This window comes from Narcine bancroftii, chromosome 5 (genome assembly GCF_036971445.1).
Source record: "Narcine bancroftii isolate sNarBan1 chromosome 5, sNarBan1.hap1, whole genome shotgun sequence".
NCBI classification, from domain to species: domain Eukaryota; kingdom Metazoa; phylum Chordata; class Chondrichthyes; order Torpediniformes; family Narcinidae; genus Narcine; species Narcine bancroftii.
The window spans coordinates 105,369,694-105,390,840 of NC_091473.1; the positions used below are offsets into that span (position 1 = coordinate 105,369,694).

At 38.6% G+C, this 21,147-nt stretch overlaps 1 protein-coding gene across 4 annotated transcripts in view; it reads right to left on the bottom strand.

Annotated features, from left to right (window-relative positions):
• The window catches only part of agbl4 (AGBL carboxypeptidase 4), a 294,365-nt gene that overhangs the window by 254 nt on the left and 272,964 nt on the right, over window positions 1-21,147 (bottom strand). For 3 of the 4 annotated variants that reach the window (XR_011357831.1, XR_011357829.1, XR_011357830.1), the window contains one exon: window positions 3,201-3,354. The exons of the other annotated variant lie outside the window; for it this stretch is intronic. The gene's annotated coding sequence lies outside the window, so the exon portion shown is untranslated. The remainder of the gene's footprint in view (window positions 1-3,200; window positions 3,355-21,147) is intronic. 4 annotated transcript variants of the gene reach the window in all.

The window sequence follows — 21,147 nt, forward strand, 5'->3', positions numbered from 1 at the left end:
GATAGAAACATGCCTTCTCTTCAAAAAGTGACCATACTACATACTTCAACGTATGGACATCAGTTTCAATTAATTTGCCCAAATTAATGAGAAAAAACTAAAACAAGATATCTGCTTCCAAGCATCAGGAATATCAAAGATATGAACACTAATGTTAATAACGAATATATTGATAACAATTTATGCTTTTACTTCATATTTTCAACAATTGTTGTTCAACTTGTGAAATATTGCTTTTTGCAAAGTAAACCAAGCTTAGCATTATGGTACTAATAATCCTGATTCTTTAAATTTCAAAAATTGCTATCCCTCCACTCACTCAAAATACTTGTATTTGGCTTGTTCTGCTCTTCAATATGTTATAAGCAAGATTTGTGCCCTTGGATTCAGCTAAATATCTTACCCCATGCATGCTTGGATCACAACAATTGACATATACTGTATGTCAACATTTAACAGCTGTATTCTGAACATTTGTGATATATTATTATAAACTCAAAAAGGCAAATTTAGTTCTAGTAAAAGAAAACAAAATATTGGAGATTTGATATTATGGACTTCACAAAAATATCCCTGACATAGAATTGTACACTATACAGGTACTAAGATTTCTGTGTGCATATTTGATCTGGCATTCAAATCTGAGATGTTGGTCACATATATGCCAGAGGTCGATCTCAAATGAGCTAACGATTAATTTATTTTGAAGTCTTCTCCGCTGCTTATCTCATTAGAAAGTCAGCAGAAACTGTAGAAAACGATCTCTTTACTCTGATGTATTCACCACTCTGCAGATATGTTCAGCAAACAGGAGACTTAGTATAATAATTTATCCCCATTAAATTCAGTTGGAACTGACTGTCAAATAGCCTATACACTCATTAAAGTGGTTATAAAGCAAATGACAGAATAATGAGAACCTAGAAATACATACAGAATATGTATCATTAAAAAATCTGCTAATCATAAAGCAGATTCAGCTTTCATTGACTCAGCTTCAGTTCCAAGTCAAAAGTTCAGCATCCATTCCAGAAATATGAGAATGAAGAGGTTTAAATAAATCTTCTGCAGTGAACACTAAACACATTCCATGTTTGTAGCTACACGTTTTATTCTCCTTCTGAAATTCCATTGCTGTCACGAGAACCACCTTTAAAAATTAGGGTGTGTCACATAAGCACCACAATGTTGCGTATTTAGCTCAAGCAGCCCAAAACTAATTTCTACCCCTTCATTTAAATTGGCAGTTCAGTCTAAAAAAAACACATATCACAATTTTCTGTCAATCTTTCATTGAAAATGGTTTCCACATTATTTATCTTATTTCTAATTGTTAGGCAATGCTGCTAATCCCAAACAGCTGTCATAAATGCTTTTGCTCACTATAACTATTGGGTGGGATGTGTATTACTTCTGCCTTTCCTCAGTCATTATAATTTAAGAGTAGCCAGATAACACGTTGCTTTCATTTGAATTTTTTTTCCATTCACAAGAGGGAATCTCTTCAAAATGATGAGGCTCTACCAGATTTGACAATGTCCTTTCATTGCTAACATTATCTTTTCCATTCACCATTGGCCACTTGTATTCCACCAGGAATCAACAACTTTCCCCATGATTTCTTCGAGAATATTAATTCACTCATAAATGTGATATCTATGGCCTTCCTGCAACAATTTGGACGGAAACATATTTCCTGCTGTGACAGAATATAGATATCTTTTTGGGAGATAAATTGGGGAAGGTTTTTTAGAGTAGGTCGCATACAAAAAATTCAAATCAGATCTTATTTAAAATACTGGAGCTCTGCTCGTGCTAGACATGTCGTTGCCAGAGCCTGTGCAAAAGCTTTGGAGAGTGCCCAAGAGTATGGATTGTTGTTTACAAAAAGGCAACAGATGAAAGATCTTGTCGGAGCCACAGACTGTCTGCAGTAGAACTTGCTGTTCTAGGAGGGTCATGTGGTTTTTCAAAGAGAGAGTCAAACAGGCTTTTTCTCTGAGAGAGAGAGATCGATCAGTTCTGCAGTGCTACAGTCAGCAGCAGCAGCTGGGACTGGAACAGGACAAGTTGGAAGGCTTGTGGAAAACCCCATTTGGAAGATGGGTTGTGAGTGCTTAGTTCAGCCTGGTCAAAGCCCTTGTGGTTTATGCAAGAGGAGAGGACTGGCTGCCTAATATTTCACTTGAAATAAGAGAAATGCAAAATGAACTCTATGGTGACCTGAAAGAAAGAGGTTTTCATCTGGAGAACCCTTAGGGGGCAAGTTTCTTCAGCAAGACACTGAAGTGGCTGATTAAAAAGGAATCAGTTGTGGGTGTCCAGCGAACAACAAATCTCTCTCTCTCTCTGACAAGAACCTTCTTGAGCAGTAACCATTTACCTTTCAAGCACCAAAGCCTGGTGAACTTGATAAATGTTAAATTCAGTGAACAGTATAAGAATAGTCTGCAACTAGTGAACTTGGAGGAATGAGAAGTGAGATTGGACTGTGAATCAAAGAACTTTTCTGAACGTACACACACATTACATACACGTGTGCTTAGAATTAGAAGGGGGTTAAGTTAATAGTGATAAGTTAAAGTGTGATTCTGTTTTCATGTTTAAAGATAATTAAAAGCATCTTTTGTCTAAGTAACCATTTGTCTTGGTGAATATCTATTGCTGCTGTGTTTTGGGGTCCTCTGGGCTCGTAACACTGGGAAACATCACCCTGGCCTTTGGTGGCCTTCTCACCTTACTGTATTGACTAACAAGTTTGCAGATGAGATAAAGTGGCAGGTATTGTAGATACTGAAAACAGCTAAAAACTGCAGCAAGATTTTGATCAGGTGTGCAGAGGAATGCTCGATGGAATTTAATACAGGGAAATTTGTGGCGTTGTATTTTGGGAAGTCTAACATGGTAGGACCTACACAGTGAATGGTAGGGATCTGGAGAGCATTATGGAGCAGAGGAATCCAGGAATACAGACAAAGAGTACCTTACAAGTGGCATGATAGGGTTGCCAAAAAGGCTTTTGGCACATTGGCCTTCTTTACTCATTATATTGAGTATAGAAGTTGGGAGGTCATATTGCAGTTGTATTTGATTTGGAGTATCATGTTCAGTTATGATTATGGTACTACAGGAAAAATGTTGACAAGCTGGATAAATGTTGACAAGGTGTAAGAAAGATTTACCAGGATGTACTAGCTCACCTTGATCCATACCTCACAGCTTCTTAAAAATCCTTTCTTGAAAAATAACCTAACTTGTAGGTTCTCCTTCTTTTAAATCCTTTGATTTCCACTTTGATAAATTTTATTCTCAGTGAACTGGGATATAAACTGATGCATGTGAAACAAATGATACCTGGAAGCCAAAGAAGGATATATCAAAGAGTGTAATTCTTATTCTTACATGTCCAAATATGTGCATCACTGCACATACTTTCTCCTACCTGAGATGATGTGAAAAGTAATATTTATGTAAAAGTAGTTCCTGGCAATTACAACATCAATGTGAGGACATCTCAGCCTCATTTTTAGTGGGCTGTATAAAAAGGAGTGATGAGTCAGTGTATAGGAGGGAGATTAAAAACTTGGCTGAATGGTATACGAACAACAACCTCACAATAAATGTCACCAAAACCAAGGAGCTGATTGTGAACTTCAGGAAAGGAAAACCAGAGGTGTACGATCCAGTGATCATTGATGGTTTAGAGTTGAGAGGGTGAGCAAATTTGAAGTCCTTGGAGTCATTATCCCAGAGGACTTTTTCTAGAACCAACATACAAATGTAACTGTGAAGAAAGCACGTTAGCACCTCTTCTTCCTCAGGAATTTGCGGAGATTCAGTAAGTCATCGGAAACCTTGACAAACTTACAGATATGTAATGGAAAGTGTGCTGAGTAGCTGCATCATAGCCTGGTATGGGAGTACCAATACATCTAAGCAGAAAATCCTGCAAAATATAGCAGACACTGCCCAGAACTCTCCCCATCATTGATAACAACAACATTGTACACTACCATCAGAGAGCAGAAGCAATCCACACCACCCAGGCAATGTTCTGTTCTCTGTGCTGCCATAGGTGCTACAAAACTCATATCACCAGGTTCAGGAACAGTTGCTAGCTCATGATCATCATAGTTCTAAACAACATACTCAATTGAAGGCTCTTAATTTGCACATTATTTATTGTTGAATATTTTGTATCTGTATTGCGCAATAGGTTTACTTTTCTTAGTTTACATTTTTTTTCTGTTCTACATATATCTTTATTCTTGACTACTTTTTAGTTACTAATAAATAGAAATTCTACCTAGCCCTCAAGAAAAAAAGTCTCAGGGTTGTATTTGATGTCATGCATGTATTCTGAAAATAAATTTGAACTTTGAACTTCTTTTCAAAAGCATGAGTATTGTTAAATTTCTCACGATCAACATCCTGGCAATTACCATTGACCAAGAACCTAACTGGACCAGCCACATGAATTTATGTGCTAGAAGTGGTAGAGATGGGTACAATTGCAACATTTAAAGACATTTAGACATGTACATGGATAAAAATGTAGATGGATATGGGTCAAAGCAGGCAAATGTAACTATCTTAGATAAGATATTGGGCATGGACAAGTTGGGCCAAAGGGCCTGTTTCCATGCTGAACAATTCTTCTGATTCTAGAACAACAGGTCAGAGGTTTGGTATTATAAAATTAGTACTCTATTTCATGATGCCTCATAACTTTTGACCCACATACAAGGTACAGATCAAGGATATAATGAAGAGCTTTTCTTTCATCCAATTGAGTGCAACTTCAATAAGTAGTTCAATGCGGTGCAGCCAAAACAATCTGCTTTAATGGAACTGTATCCATTACATTAAGTGTTCACTCACTCATCTCCAGACCCTGTAGAGTGCTGTCCTGGATAAACTTGTACCTCTCATTTTGTTCATTTTAGATTGGTCACAGTGTTTGAGCTACTGAAAGAAAATAGACACACACATCGAAAGCAGTTCAGTTTATACAAACGTTTATTACTAATTCAAAAGCTGATTTCAAACTACAATATGCTAGCCCTTCCCAACTATACTTATCAACGCCTGGACTGGTCCTAACTGCTGAAGCGAGGCAACGACCGCACACTTGTAGTAGGTTGTCAGGGCGCTGATAGCAGCTTCTCCACTTACCCCGACCGGGACATTGGCTGGACTCTAGAAGTTCTTCTTCTTGCTGAGAGATGTTGCCACCTCTCGGAGAATCTCAAACTTCATGGCTTATATTACCCAAAAGTTGTTTACTTCATATCTTATCTCTTTGAACAAATGATTTAATTATCTTCAAGGTCTCCTGACTGTCTGCGACCAACAAAAGAAAACTGCATCTCTGGGCCTCATGGTGGAATTTAGGAGTATCTACTAATTCATATGCATCCCTGGGCCCCATCGTGTAAATTAGATTATGTCTTCTGATTCTAAAAAACAAGCAGGTTCTCAGCCTTGCAGAAGCAAAGGCTGTAAAAGTAAAAAAACACGGTTTAAATCTTCCATTACATGTGCAATATCTACAAAGTTCATTACTGTAAAAAAAACTACAATTTCTTTGAAAAACAATATTTTTATCTAAAAACAAGGCCAACAATCATACAGGAAATGTCACACCATCACACAAATGTCCCAATTTGTTCCTGGAACTAGCTTGAGCCAAACATCAGAAGAAGGAAATTATTTGGAAAAAATTCAAAGGGACAGAATTAATGATTACTTGGGAATGGGAGACACTATTCAGAAATAGTCAGCCTGGCTGTGGAAAGGGAAAATCTTGTCTAGCCAATCTTATTGAATTTTTTGAGTAGGTAACGAAGTGTATTGACAAGGACAATGCAGCAAATGTGGTTTTCATAAACTTCATTAAGGCTTTCGACAAAGTCCCACATGAGGCTATTCACAAAAGGCTCCAGTGATCCAGGGAAAGTTGATTAATTGGATTCAAAATTAACTTGGCAAACAGAAACTGACAATGGTAGAGGATTGTGTTACGAGCCCAGATGTCCCCAAAACCCTTCAGCAATCGATATTCATCAAGACAGATGGTTACTTAAACAAAAGTTCCTTTTAATTATCTTTAAACATGAAAACAGGATCAAACTCTAACTTACTACTATTAACTTACTTAACCTAACTTAACCCCTTCTAATTCTAAGCGCACGTGTATGTAATGTCTATGTAAGTTCAGAAATGTTCTTTGATTTACAGTCCAATCTCACTTCTTACTCATCCAAGTTCACTGGTTGCAGGCAATTCTTATATTGTGCACAGAATTTAACATTTATGAATTTTGCCAGGCTTTGGTGCTTGAAAGGTAAATGGTTACTGCTCAGGAAGGTTCTTGTTGGTTTTCAGAGAGAGATTTCTTATTTCTGGACACAAATTGATCCCTTTTAATCAGCCATATCAGTGTCTTGCTGACAAAACCTGCCCCATCAGGGGGTTTTCCAAATGAAAACCTGTTTCTTTCAGGTCATCACAGAGTTCTTTTTCGTTTCTCTTATTTCAAGTGAAACATTAGACAGCCAGTCCCCTCCTCTTGCATGAACCACAAGGGCTTTGAACAGGCTGAACTAAGCACTCACATCCCGTCTTCCAAATGGGGTTTTCCACAAACTTGCTAGCTTGTCCTGTTCCAGGCCCAGCTGCTGTTGCTGAACTTTAAAAACTGCAGAACTGAATTCTCTCTCATACACTCTCTCTCCCTCACTCAGAGAAAAGCCTGTTTTACTCTCTCTGCTTGCAAAACCTCATGACCTTCTTAGAACAGCAGCCTCCACTCAGATAGGCTGTGGCTCCAAACCTAATCCTCCAAGTTCTTTCATCTGTTGTTTTTCAAAACAACATTCCATTAGTGAAGTCCCTTGGGCACTCCTCAAAACTTTTGCAAAGGCCTTCAAAGCTGCCCTGTCTAGATTGAGCAGAGCTCCAGTATTTTAAATGAGATCTGTTTTGAAGTGTTTGTATGTGACCTACCCTAAAAAAACCTGCCACACTTTATCTCTTTAAAATACATCTATATATAATAAAACACAACATAATCTGTCACAATTGATTTTTGTGATTGGATCCCTGGAGTTACATTTGATGTATTGTGTGCAGTTCTGATCACCTTATGAAGGATATGGAAGCTTTGGAGTGAGAGCAAACTCAGGATGTTGCCTGTATTTGAGAGTATTTGCCATAAGAAGAGGTCGGACAAACTTGAATTGTTTTCTCTGGAGCGTCAAAGTTTGATGGATAACCTGATGGAAGTATTTAAAATGATGAGCGTTACGGATAGAGTAGATAGTCAGAATCTTTTTTCCTTATGGTGGAAATGTCAAATACTGAGCGCATAGCTTTAGATGGGAGGGGAGAACTTTAGAGAATTATGAGGCAACATTTTTTATACAGAGAGAGAGTGGTAAGTGCCTGGTGCACACTGCCAGGGAAGCTGTGTTAGCAGAAACAATAGGAATATTTAAGACAGGCACATAAACAGACAGTGAATGCAGGGCCAAAAACAGTGCAGGCATATGTACCATTTAAAATGGCATAATATTTGGCACATTGTGGGCTAAATGGACTGTTCCTTTGCTATATTGTTCTATGAGGTACCTACAATTGTGAAGGGTTCAGATAGGACAGACTGCAGAAATCATTTCCTCTTATAAGAAGGGAATAAAACTAGACAACATAGATTTACAGTGAGAGGTAAGAGATTTAGAGGGGATCCAAGGGGGACACACTTCCAGGGAGAGGGATGGGGCTGAGTCACTATCAGCATTTAACAGGTGTCTAGATGAGGAAATATATCGCCAAGACATTGAAAGCCACAGGTCATGTTGGAAACACATTAATAAGGCATATTTGGAATGAATATGGTAGACCAAATGGCATGTTTCCATGCTGTATGACTTCCAAGAAGTACCATGAGAATAGCTTAAATCAAAATGTTGAGTATAGGAATTGGGACATTGTGGTGAATGTGGGGAGGCTAAATTTGGAGTATTAAGTACAGTTTTGATCACCTAACTACGGAAGGATATCAATAAGACTGAAAAGTACAATGGAGATTTGCAAGGATGCTGCTGGGACTTGAACAACTGAGTTGCAGGGAAAGGTGAAACAGGTTAGGATTTTATTCTCTACAGCACACATGTCAAACTCTGGCCCGTGGGCCAAGATATAATTATATTTGGCCCGCAAGATCATTTCAAAAATGTATTAGAGGTGGCCCACCCTGCAGCGAGAGCCGATGCTGGTTTTTGGTAATGTCACCCCCACCATCCTCCCCCTTCATTGCACATCCTTCCCCACCCCCTAACTATCCCCACCCCCCTAAAACCACCCCCCTTAAAAGATGGCCAGAATATTCTCAAAAAGGAATCCAGAATGGTAAAGTTCCACAAACGTTCTGCTGGGAATCCTAACAACACCCGGGCATCAGATCCACAGGACGCTGAGGGAGCAAGAGTGTTGCAGGTTGACCGTGCAAACTTTGAGGACGGGGAAAACAAAATTGTAACACGAGAAGTATGTCGATGTCATCAGCCGGCAAGCCAGTTGGAAGGCTCCCCGCTCAACCAGTCACTTCTCCCACCTGTCGAGTGGTGCGGCGGATTGGCGAGCGCCTGTGATTTCCTGTCGGCGCGACGGACATGGCAGGCTGCGCACGGCCCCCGCTGTTCCGCAAAGGCTGATCGGCAGCGCGCTGGGCCTGAGTGGGTGGGTAAGCAGTGGTGGGCAGAGGGTGTAGGTGAGGAGTAATGGGCAGGGGAAGTTATGGTGGTGTGAGGGGCAGTTAGAGGGAGGGATGAGTAGAAGGAGGGGTGGATAGGGAAGAGGTAAAAGGGGAGGGGCAGGGCGAGTAGGGGAGGGGTGATTAGAGAGTGAGAGACAGGTAGAGGGAGGAACAGGTTGAGGGGTGAGGCAGTAGAGGGGCGTGTATAGGATGGGGTGGGTAGAGGCAGAGCGAGTGGAGTGAGGGGTGAGTAGAGGTTGGGTAAAGGACTGGTCAGGTAGAGGGATGGTGGGTCGAGGGTGAATAGAGACCTAGAGCCTGAGGAGTGAGCAGGAAATGCTGAGTCCTGATGCAGGCCAAAATGGACACAGCCTGTGAATGCTGACTACATCTCCACAGGGACCAAATAGGTTTCCCTCAGGTCAAGCAAAGGGTGAACTTGAGCTACCTACTCCTGACCTGTAACATTATCTCCTAAAGTTATATCCTAAAGTTTAACATTACATATGTTGAAAGAAGAGAAAACATGCAGATGTTGTTGAAAATTTTCAATAAATATTTAGTTTGGCCCTCGACTTAGTCCAAGTTTTTAATTTTGGCCCTCCGTGAATTTGAGTTTGACACCCCTGCTCTAGAGCATAGAAGAATGAAGGGAGATTTGATAGAGGTACTGCAAACAAAATTATGGGTATAGATAATGTAAATACAAGCAGACTTTCTCCATTGAGGTTAGGAGAGATACAGACTAGAGGACATGTATTAAGGATGATGGGGAAAGATTTAAAGGGAACATTAACAGGGACTTCATGCGCAGTGTGCTGGGAGAGTGAAACAGCTGCCAGTTGATTTGATAATTGCAGACTCAATTTTGACATTTATGAGAAGTTTAGGCAGGTACATGGAAGGGTATGGAGGGATATGGTCTGGTTTGGCACAGACTAGAAGGGCTGAATGGCCTATTTCTATGCTGTAGTGTTCTAAGGTTCCATGTGAACTTCTGCAGATTATTTCTGAATTGCAGTTAGAATTGGATAATATATTGTCAGCAAGGTTAGAATCTCGTGAGTGAATAATACTTAGGTTCTAAATTTGAGCATCAGGGCACAAAATATATTTCAGAAATTCCAAAAGCAGAAAACATTTAATTCCCCATCACTAACGTTATTCATTTTTCAGGATTGTGAAATGTAAAAGTTTGTAAAAATTGAGTAATTCTTAGTTTCCATTTAAAAATGCCAACAAACCAAGACTATGACGCATGTTAAATTATGTTATTTTTCATTTCACAAATATAAATGCTTTAGTACTTTTTGCTAACTAAACATTTTATTGCACAATTTAAAGAAAACTCCAGAAAAAAGATACCTGCGATTTATTGTTTATGACTGACATGTTTGGTCATCACCTTCAAGTCAACTGAGAATATAATGAATTCTTCATTATCTTTAAAGATGAATTTGTTTTAAAAATTACAATTGCAATGACCATTCCAAAGGTTTATTTGTTTGGGGATTGAAATGGATTTCAATTGACATGAAAATATAATGCTCTTCAAATTCTTCATTCCAAATATGATAATCTGTAAATACATACTTTTGAATGTCTCAAATCAAATAGAATATCTTTCAGTTTATGTAAGTTGCAAATAGATGTCAGTGTCTTGAAATACTACTTTTTGAAAAAGCCCTCAATTGGCCATTCATTCTTTTAAAAGGCTGATGGAATGTGAACTTTCAACTTAATTTTCATTGTCCTTTTTCAAAAATTAAACTTAATAATGTGTTTAAATCCCATTTTCCTTATCTCAAAAAAACCTGGTAGCCTTATGAATACATATTAATATCACCATCTGCAAGACAATTGACTAAAGAGCAATCAAAAAAATGTGCATTCTGATGTTTTCAATTTAGAAACCATGTATTATTTACATTGCTATTATTCCACTCAATTTAAGTTAAGGATTTAGTCTTCATTTCAATATAATCAAAGTCGATGAATATTTAATCAGCATTGCTTCCAGAAATGTTGTTGTTCCATTATCATAATGTTGACTGCTGCAGCACTGATTGAACATATTTTGGCCTAAATATGGAATCAAAAAGTTTGATCATATGGAATAAAAAAAGCTATTATAATAGAATCATATAATAATAAGACAATTTTGCCTGCATAACAATGGATGATCTTAATATGATGCAACAATGTTTATTTTATAGTAAAGAAGATGGACTTCTTTAAATAAGAAATCTCGTTGACAAAAAGCAAGTGAATATTGAATAAAGACATTTTAAAACAAAAATAATCCTGGATAATGAACAGTAATCAATGGCCTGACACAAATGATGTTCGCACGCAACTATTTTGTAAACAACATATGAAAAATTGTGCATGGTTTAATACAGTAATTTCTAATAGTCATTACAAGCATTCAATGCACCTCAATGATTACTCATTGAGTCATAACAAATGATTAATCATTGCATGTTTAGTTCCTTTTTCTATTCCCTCAACACTGATGATTGCTAACCAATTTCAGCTCCACACTATCTATAACTCTGCAGATGGCACCACCATCGCTGTCCGAATAATGGATACTGATTGTAGTGCGCTTAGGCTTAAGTGACTCTCCAGCAGGAACCAGAATGGAAGCCACCACATATGTCAATCAAGGACAGGACCACCCAGGCTGAGCACTTACCTTGTAATTGGCCTCATCAAAAGACTACACATGTTACCACTGGCTCTATTAATCATCTGGTTGGCCCCACTGGCCCAGTGCATAGAGCAGCTGGATTTCTTTTTCTCAAGGAACAAACCTGAGCACGAGGTCAGGTCATGAGCCAGAGCTGATATTGAAGAGTTAATAGCCCTTTTCAGACTGGCTAATTTGTAAATTGGCTGTTCAATTAACTGGTTAAAGAAGCCATTTTTGCCATTTACACTGGACCATTGTTAACTGGTTCTCTGTGTCCTTTCACACTCACCACCAGGCATACCCGGTGGTGATCCTCCACCGGTGACATCTGAGTGACACATCGAGTGATGGCGGACCTGCCTTCCCATAATTCCGTGTGGTTGGTTTCCTCCCGTTGTTCAAAACGTACTAGGGCTGTAGGTTAATAGAGTGTCAATTGGGTGGCACAGATGCATAGGCCGAAATAGCCTGTTACCATGCTGTATGTCTAAACTTTTTTTTAATTAAAAAAATTCTCCAAGACATCCAATATGCCCACTGGAAATCATTAGCCCATGATTGTTCAATATAGAGGATAATTTGGGATGGTACAGAGAACCCCAGTGGGAGCACAAAGTTTCCCCATACCAGACCTACCCAATATCATCTGCCTTATATGTGGAAGAATCTGTAGTTCTCACATTGTTCTCAATAGACACCCAGAGACATATGATTTGAGTCAAAGTATGTCTTTATTGATCGGAGAAAAGTGCCTAAGAAGATTACTGAATTTTAAAAATTATTATAAAAGCAACTTAATTAAGATTTTTGTCCTCCTGGGTGAGAAAACAGTTTGGGTTCAGATTAAAATGAATAAAATTGAAGAAACTATTGCAGAACAAATTTTGTATAAATGGAATAGTGCATTGTTTAAAGGAAAAATGGAAGTACCAATATTGAAAATATGGAATGGGATTCAAATGGAGAGAGGGATTAAAAATTATCAATCACCTAAAATGTTGTTAAATCAAAATCAACTTATTCCTTTCACTTTGAATAATTCTTTATTTGATAATTGGTATAGTAAAGGAATACAGAGGATAAAAGGTTGTTTTTGGGGATTAAAAATAAAACTTCTGAGCAATTAAAAGATAAATATAATATTCAGAATAATACAATTTTAGCATATTATCAATTAAAATTATATTTAAAAAAGAAATTAGGAACAGATTTGAGACTCCCAAAACAAAGTTAATTCAAAGGTGCAATATAATAGATACATTTATTATCAAGAAACTTATTACTAATATGTATATAAAATTACAAGAATCTAAAAGGAAAAAAGATTTCTATAAATCAAAATTACAATGGGAGAAAGATTTAAATATACATATTCAAGAGGAAATATGGTCAAAATTGTGTCAAGAGAGTGTTACAAATACAGTTAATGCTAGATATCAAATGGTTCAATATAATTTACATCATCAATTATATTATACTCTACATTAATTGAATGGACTTAATTCTAATTATCCGGAAAAATGTTTTCGATGTAACAAGGAAACAGGGACTTTTTGACATTCAGTATGGTCCTGTGAGAAAGTGGAACAATTTTGGAATGATTTGAGTGTATTGTTAGGACACATTATGAATGTAAAGATATAAAAAGATCCAAGAATATTTTTACTTGGGATTATATATGAAAAAGATACAAAACTGAAATTGGATAAATATCAAGAAAAAAATTAAATATAGCAGTAGCGACTGCAATGTAGAGCGGTAACGTGGAAAACAGAGTTTGGTACAAACAGACAAATGGCATATTGAAATGCAAAATTGTATACCTTTAGAAAAAAATATTTGTAGTTTAAGGAATCAAATTGAACATTTTTATTTGGTTAATATGGTTCATAGTGTGAAAAATATTTTCTTTTAAAAATTGGACATTTTAATATAATTTGGGAACCATATGTGCATTTTATGAATAAAACTCCATCCACATCTTCCACCTTGCCCACCCCTCTCAGTTAGAAATTATAAAAAATAGTCAATGAATATTAATAATATTATATATGTAGAAGTAGGTGTTCTTTTTTCTTCCTTTCCTTTACTTTTTCTTGAGGGAGGGGGGTTCAGGAGAATTTTTTTTTAATTGCATAATTTTGTATGACTTATTAAGTTTACTGTATTATTGAATTTATGCAAATGATCAATAAAATTTTCAAAAAAATAGGAAAGATAAGCAAGTGGGTAGAGAGGGTGGCATTTTCCTCATAATGAGCAATGATATTAAATCAAGAAAGAAGGGTCATTGGGTCAGAAGTGGTAGAATCCTTATGGATTAAGTTAAGAAATGGCAAGGGTAAAAGGACACTAATAGCAGTTATATACAGGGCCCCAAACAGCAGCTGGGAGGTGGACTACAAGTTACAGCTGAAAAGAGAAAAAGTGTGACAGAAGAAAAATATAAAAATAATTATGGGAGATTTTAACATGAAAGGGCATTGGGAAAGTCAGGAAAGTATTAGATCTCAGGAGAGAGAGTTTCTAAAATACCTACAGCATGGCTTTTTGGAACATCTTGTCGATAAGCTCACCAGTGGATCAGCGGTTTGGGATTGGTTGCTGTGTAGTGAACATGCAGTGATTAGGAACTGAAGGTAATTGAACCCTTAGGAAGTAGTGATCATAATATGATTGAATTTAGTTTCAAATTTGAAAAGGAGAGGTTGACATCAGTTGTGTCGATATTTCAGTGAAATAAAGGAAATTACAGTGGTGTAAGTGAAGAACTGGCCCAAGTTGACTGGAAAAGTAAGATGGATGGAAGGCAGAGCAGAAATGGATGATATTTCTACAAGAAATAAGGAAGGTGCAGGACAGATATATTCCAATAAATATGAAAATTATGAATTTAAAAATAGTATAAATGTGGCTAACAAGAGAGGTTAAGGCTAAAATAAAAACAAAAGAGAGGGCATACAAGGAAGCAAAAATTAATGGAAAAACAGAGGTCTGGGAAACTTTTAAAACCTACAGAAAAAAACTAAGAAAGTCATTAGGAAGAAAAAAATGAATTATGAAAGGATGTTGACAAATAACATACAAAAGAATACTGAGGTTTTTTTTAAATATATGAAGACGAAAAGAGAGACACGGGTAGACATAGGACAAATTGAAAATGTTCCTGGAGAAATTATAATGAGTAACAAAGATATGGCAAAGGAATTAAATGAGTATTTTGCATCAGTCTTCAATGAGGAAGACATTAGCAACATACCTGATAGTCAGAGGTCTCAGGGAATAGAATTATGTACAGTCAAAAATACTAGAGAGATGGTGCTTGGTAGGCTAAATGGACTAAAGATAGATAAGTCTCCCAGACTAAACAAGGAGCATCCACATGTTCTGAAGGAGGTGGCTCTAGAGATTGTGGAGGCATCTGAAATTATTTTACAGGAATCAATAGATTCTGGCATAGTTTCAGAGGACTGGAATGTCATAAATGTAGTTCCGCTGTTTAAGGAGGGAGGCAGATAAATGAAAATTACAGGCCTATTAATCTGACAGTTGGAAAGTTATTGGAGTTGATCCTCAAGGATGAGGCTATGAAATACCTTGAGGGATATGACATGATAGGTCCAAGCCAGCATGGTGTCATGATGGGAGAATCCCTGCCTGACCAACCTATTTTAATTTTTTGAGGAAAGTAGGATGGACAGGCTGTGGACATTGTGTATTTGGATTTTCAAAAGGCCTTCAATAAGGTGCTGCCTATGGAATTACAGGAAAAATATTAGGATGGGTGGAGCATTGGCTGATAGGCAGAAAGCAAAGGGTGGGAATAAAGGGATCTTGTTCTGGTTGGTTGCTGGTTTTTAGTGGTGTTCCACAGTGGTCGGTCTTGGGGCAGCTTCTTTTTACAATGTATATCAATGATTTCAATGATGGATTAAATAGTTTTGTGGCTAAATTTTCAGATGACACCAAGATAGGTGGAGGAGCAGGAAGGTTGCAGAGAGGCTTGGACATTTCAGGAGGGTGGGCAAAGAAATGGCAGATGAGATATCATCTTGAGAAATGTACAGGTGTACATTTTGGAAGAAGAAACAAGCAGGCAGATTATTATTTAGGTGGAGAGAAAATTCAAAATTCAGAAGAGCATAGGGACTTGGAGGTCCTCGTGTAGGATATCCTAAAGGTAAACCACCAGGTTGGATTGGCAGTAAAGAAAGCAAATGCTATGTTGGCATTCATTTCAAGAGGAATAGTATATAGGAGTAATGAGGTTTTGATGAGGCTCTATGGGGCACTGGTGAGACCTCAACTGGAGTACTGTGTGCACTTTTGGGCCCCTTATCTTAGAGGGGATGTACTGATGTTGGAGAGAGTTCATAGAAGATTTATGAGGATGATTCCTGGAAGGGAAGGGGTAACATATGAGGGAGTGTTTATCGGCTCTTGGACTGTATTCATTGGAGTATAGAGGAATGAGAGGGTATCTCATAGAAACATTTCGAGTGCTGAAAGGATTAGACAGAGTAGATGTGAATAAAATATTTCCCTTGGTGGGTGAATCCAGGACAAGAGGGCACAGCCTTAGAATTGGAGAGTACCCATTTAAAACAGAGATGAGGAGAAATCTCTGTAGCCAGAGTGTCATGGATTTGTGGAATTCATTGCCACATACAGCTGTGGAGGCCCGATCATTGGGGGAGTTTAAGGGGGCGATTGATAGGTATCTAATTGGTCAGGGTATCAAGGGATATGGAGGAAAGGCTGGAAATTGGAACTAGATGTGAGAGTGGTTTAGCTCATGGTGGAGTGGCGGTGCAGACTTAATGGGCCAAATGGCCTACTTCTGTTCCTTTATCTTGTGATCTTGTGAGACGTTCAGGGAATTTGTTTCCCCTTTCCCCCCTCACAGAGAATGGTGGGTGGCTGGAACAAGCTGGTAGGGGTGGAGGTGGAAGCGAACAACAGTGATGTTTAAACATTTTCTAGATAGATACTTGTAAATGAAGAGAATGGAGGAATATCAATAAGTACAAAAAAAAGATGGCAAACATCAATAGACCCAGTACTGATCCCTTGGCACACCAGTTGTTACAGGCCTGTATTCTGAGTTATAACCCTCCATTACCACTCTGTCTCATTTATCATTGAGCCAATTCTATATTCAAATAGAAAACTCACCAGAATCCCTGATATATGATCTTCTGAACCAGCCTAATATGCAAGACTTTGTTAAATTCAGTATTATTTTTCTGAATGTTGTGTTCTAAACTCTTTCACTGAATGCCTAATTAATCTGCAAAAAAAAAAGCTCTTTTCCTTTATATCATACAGGTACTAGGCTAGGCATCAATAGAGCTTTACATATGGATTTACTTCACCCATGCACTGGACATGCCACATGCACATATATGTATAGAAGCACCCACTTGGGCATTGCATATTTTCTTTGCGCACTATAAAGCCATGATCACACATCGTAATTAATCTTGTAAGTCAACTGCATGGCACAAACAAAATGCAAAATGTCAATAAATTTCTAGGCTATAATCTAAAAGGGATGGAATACAATGCAGTTTTGCTCCAGTTGTTTAGAACTTTTGTCAGTCAGACATCATCAGGCAGATTATGTCCAGCTCTGGCAACTACATTTCAGGAGGGATATATTAACCTTGTTAGGATTCCATTTTACATTCACTAGAATGGCTTAGAAATTAAAGGGGTTGATCAGCATTACAGATTGCATAAGGCTGCCTTATATTTTCTTGATCTTAGAAATTGTGGGTGATGTGATCAAGATTTTTAAAATGACAAAAGGATTCAATATGATAGATAAAGAAAATAATTTCCTTTATTGAAGGAATCCAATAAATGTATATTTAAAATGAGGTCTTAACCATTTGGAATTGATATCTCAAAGTACTTTTTCACACAATAAGTAGCATAAATTTGGACCTCATTTTCCTGAAAAACTGTAAATGTAGGTCAACTGAAATTTTCAAGATGGAGATCCAGACTCTTGTTATGCAAGGACAACATGGGTATTTGGCATAAAAACTGTTAAATGTTTAGGGAAAATTAATCATGATCTAATTGAAAGGTGTAATGGTATTTTCTTTTCAATCTGATTAAAATATCTATCATTGTATTAAACACAAATCAAAATTACTCTAATGTCAATAATATTTAAAAAAATGAACTTCTTAACAATTTCCATTTTCAAAATATTGATAAAGAAGCATCAAAATTACAATCACAAATGATGCTTCTATCACCAACTTTATCAGGAAAGCACAACATGATTGCTGACGCACTTTCCAGGCCTGCCGTTAATGGTATGTCACAGGCATCGACTACCATGATCTGGCTCAGGCACAACTGGACGACCCCGAGACACTCAGCTTCAGAACAGCAATCACGGGGCTGCAGCTCCAAAACCTCCCACTTGACGCTGACGGCACTACTCTCCTCTGCGAAATTTCCACTGGTCAGCCCTACCCTCTCATCCCCACTCAGTGGAGAAGAATGGTTTTCAACTTAATTCACGGTTTAACACACCCCTCCATCCACATGACAGTGCGGCTAGTATCCTCAAAGTTTGTTTGGCATGGCCTACATAAACAAGTCATGGAATGGGCGAAAAACTGCACAGACTGCCAGATTTCCAAGGTCCAGTGGCAACCAAGCACCAATTCCAACAGTTCAATGCCCCAACCCGAAGGTTCCAACATATCCACCTTGACATAGTTGGACCTCTGCCTGTCTCCTCGGGATCCCACTATCTGCTCATGGTGATGGACAGATTCACTTGCTGGCTGGAGCCCATACCCATCCCAGACGCCTCCACAGAGAAGTGCATCAGGGCTTTCCTCGCCACCTGGGTTTCCCATTTTGGTGTCTCAGCAGATGTTATTTCACTTTCTTCCTATGGACACAACTCTCCAGACTCCTGGGCACCCAGCTGTCCTGTACCACAGCCAACCACCCTCAGGCCAATAGACTAGTCGAGCGTTTCCACCACCTCCTCAAATGTTGGGATGAACTGCTCTGGATTCTCCTGGGCATTCAAACAGCACCAAAGTATGACCTAAGAACTTCCTCAGCTGAACTAGTCTATGGAGAGACCATCACAGTGCCTGGACAATTCCTCCCTCCAACAGCCAACCAAGACGCCGACACCACCGTTGTCCTTGAGATGCTATGTGACAATCTGGGCTCTATCGCACCACCCCTACCATCACAACACAGTCAACCACCCTGTAACTACCCCTCAGACTTGTCTTCTTGTGAGTATGTGTTCGTGAGAAGGGGTGGACACAGGATTCCCCTTCAACAACATTATGAAGGCCCATACAGGGTTCTGCACAGAAACACTTCAACATTCACCCTTGACATTGGAGGCAAGGAGGAGTTATTCATGCTAGACTGTTTAAAACCAGCGCATGTGGACTTGTCCAAACCAGTACAGGTTCCCCCACCAGTGCGTAGAGGCCAGCTGCTGAAACAATTCACCTCTCCCTCGACACATCCCAAGACCATTGGTGCTGGTTCTGATGGTGGGGTTTGTGTGGCAACACACATGCTTGTAGCAGCAAACTGGCCCCACTTGTCACATGTGGTTGGGGGTAGCTGTGGCAAGGATGGCATCACGGGACTGTCTCTTCCGGTCCAGACTGGAAGGTTGCGTACACTCTTGTGTCATCGGGACGCAAGCACCGGGATGATGGGGGTGGGACCAAGATCGGGCTTAAAGGCTGCAGCGCGGAATTCAAAATAAAGCAGTTGTAATACTGGAGCTCACATCCTATTGTCTCAGTCTCTTTGCTGTGCTCGTTCACATCTCACTACATACTCTTATTTCCTTCAAGACAGCAAGCATTTCCTCCTCTAATCTGTATAGGTTCCATGACCTCACTACTTCTTTTCCTTAATTCTCACGACTCTGAGACCGTTTCCTAAGTGAATACTGATGAAAAAAAAATCATTTAAGATCTCCCCATCTCTTTTGGCTCCAGACAAAGCCGACCACTCTGATGCTTTTGGCCATTTATTTGTCTATTTAACATTTCTGTTATTTTTTTGGAGAGCAGAGAATTTACTATGTAAACTGAACACAAGCCCTTAACATTTGCATTTTCCAAGGTTGCAAAACCCTGGTCAGCTCAACAACAATGGCAATTATCATTCATTTTAGAATTCTCCACAAAAATATTACATCTTCAAAGGGACCAATTTTGTCCCTTACTATCCTTTGCTCTTAATATACCTTTAGAAACCCTGAGGATTTTCCTTCACATTATCTGCCAAAGCAACCTTATGTTTTATTTTAGCCTTCCTGATTTCTTGCTTTTTTATTGCATTTTTATATTCCTCAAGATCCTCATCTGCTCCACATTGCCTATACCTGTTATAGACCTCTCTCTCTTCTTCCAAATCAGATCCCCAATATGCCTAAAAAAACAAGATTCCTTATATCTTCTAACTTTGTCTTTGATCCTGACAGGAATGTATAAACTCTGTACTCTCAAAATTTCACCTTTGAAGATCCTCCACTTATCTCACACATCCTTGCCAGAAAACAACTTATCCCAAACCACACATTCTAGATCCTTTCTCAATTCCTCAAAATTGGCCTTCTCAAATTTAGAAACTCAACCTGATGCTCAGACCAATCCTTCTTCAGAATTAACTTGAAACTAATGGCATAATGATCACTGGAACCAAAATGTTCCCCTACACATACTTCTGTCACCTTCCCTGTCTCGTTCCCTAAAAGTAGATCCAATTTTGCACCCTCTCTAGTTAGTACCTGTATATATAGATTTAGAAAACTTTCTGAACATATTTGACAAAATTCAAGCCATCCAGTCCCTTTACAGTATGGGAGTCCCTGTCAATATGTGGAAAGTTAAAATCTCCTACTATCACAACTTTATGTTTCCTGCAGCTGTCTGCTATCTCTCTACAGATTTTCTCCTCCAATGTTCACTGACTATTGGATGGTCTATATTACAACCTCATGAATGTGGTCATAGCTTTTCCTTTCCTCAGCTCCAGCCATACAGTCTCAGATGAGCCCTCTGGTCTGTCTTGCCTGAGCACAGCTGTGATATCTTCCTTGACAAGCAATGCCACTCCACCTTGTTTAATTTCCCCTGCCTTTCCCCCCCCCCCCACCACCATTCTATCACATCTAAAGCAATGGAAGCCCAGAACATTGAGCTGCTAGTCCTGCCCCTCCTGCAAGCAACCAAGTGAAGATATAGTGAAGATATGGCTGAGGGGGCCAAATGTTCAGAATTCCTCAAAGAGAAGGAAAGCATGAGTGGGTTTCCAGATGTTGGTAGACAAAATTATTTCTGCTTGTGAATTTTGGATTGGAGATATAAATGGATGGAAGGTAGGAGGCAGAATTAACCACCCTTTCTGATCGATAAAGCCAAGCTTGAAGGACCAGCAAGTTATCTTACTGCATGATGTTTGTTTATCCAACAACGTTGGCTTTCAGGGATGCTGCAGGATATCTTGATGAATGATCTCGACCTGAAATGTTGACTCTTCATTTCCCTTCACAGATACTGCTTCACCTGCTGAGTTCCTTGGGCAACTCATTTTTTGCCTCAAGATTTCTTAATTTTTTGCTCCATTGCTTGGTAATATAAGCCTTATGATTTGCCTGTGGAAAACTGGGGAATTGTAA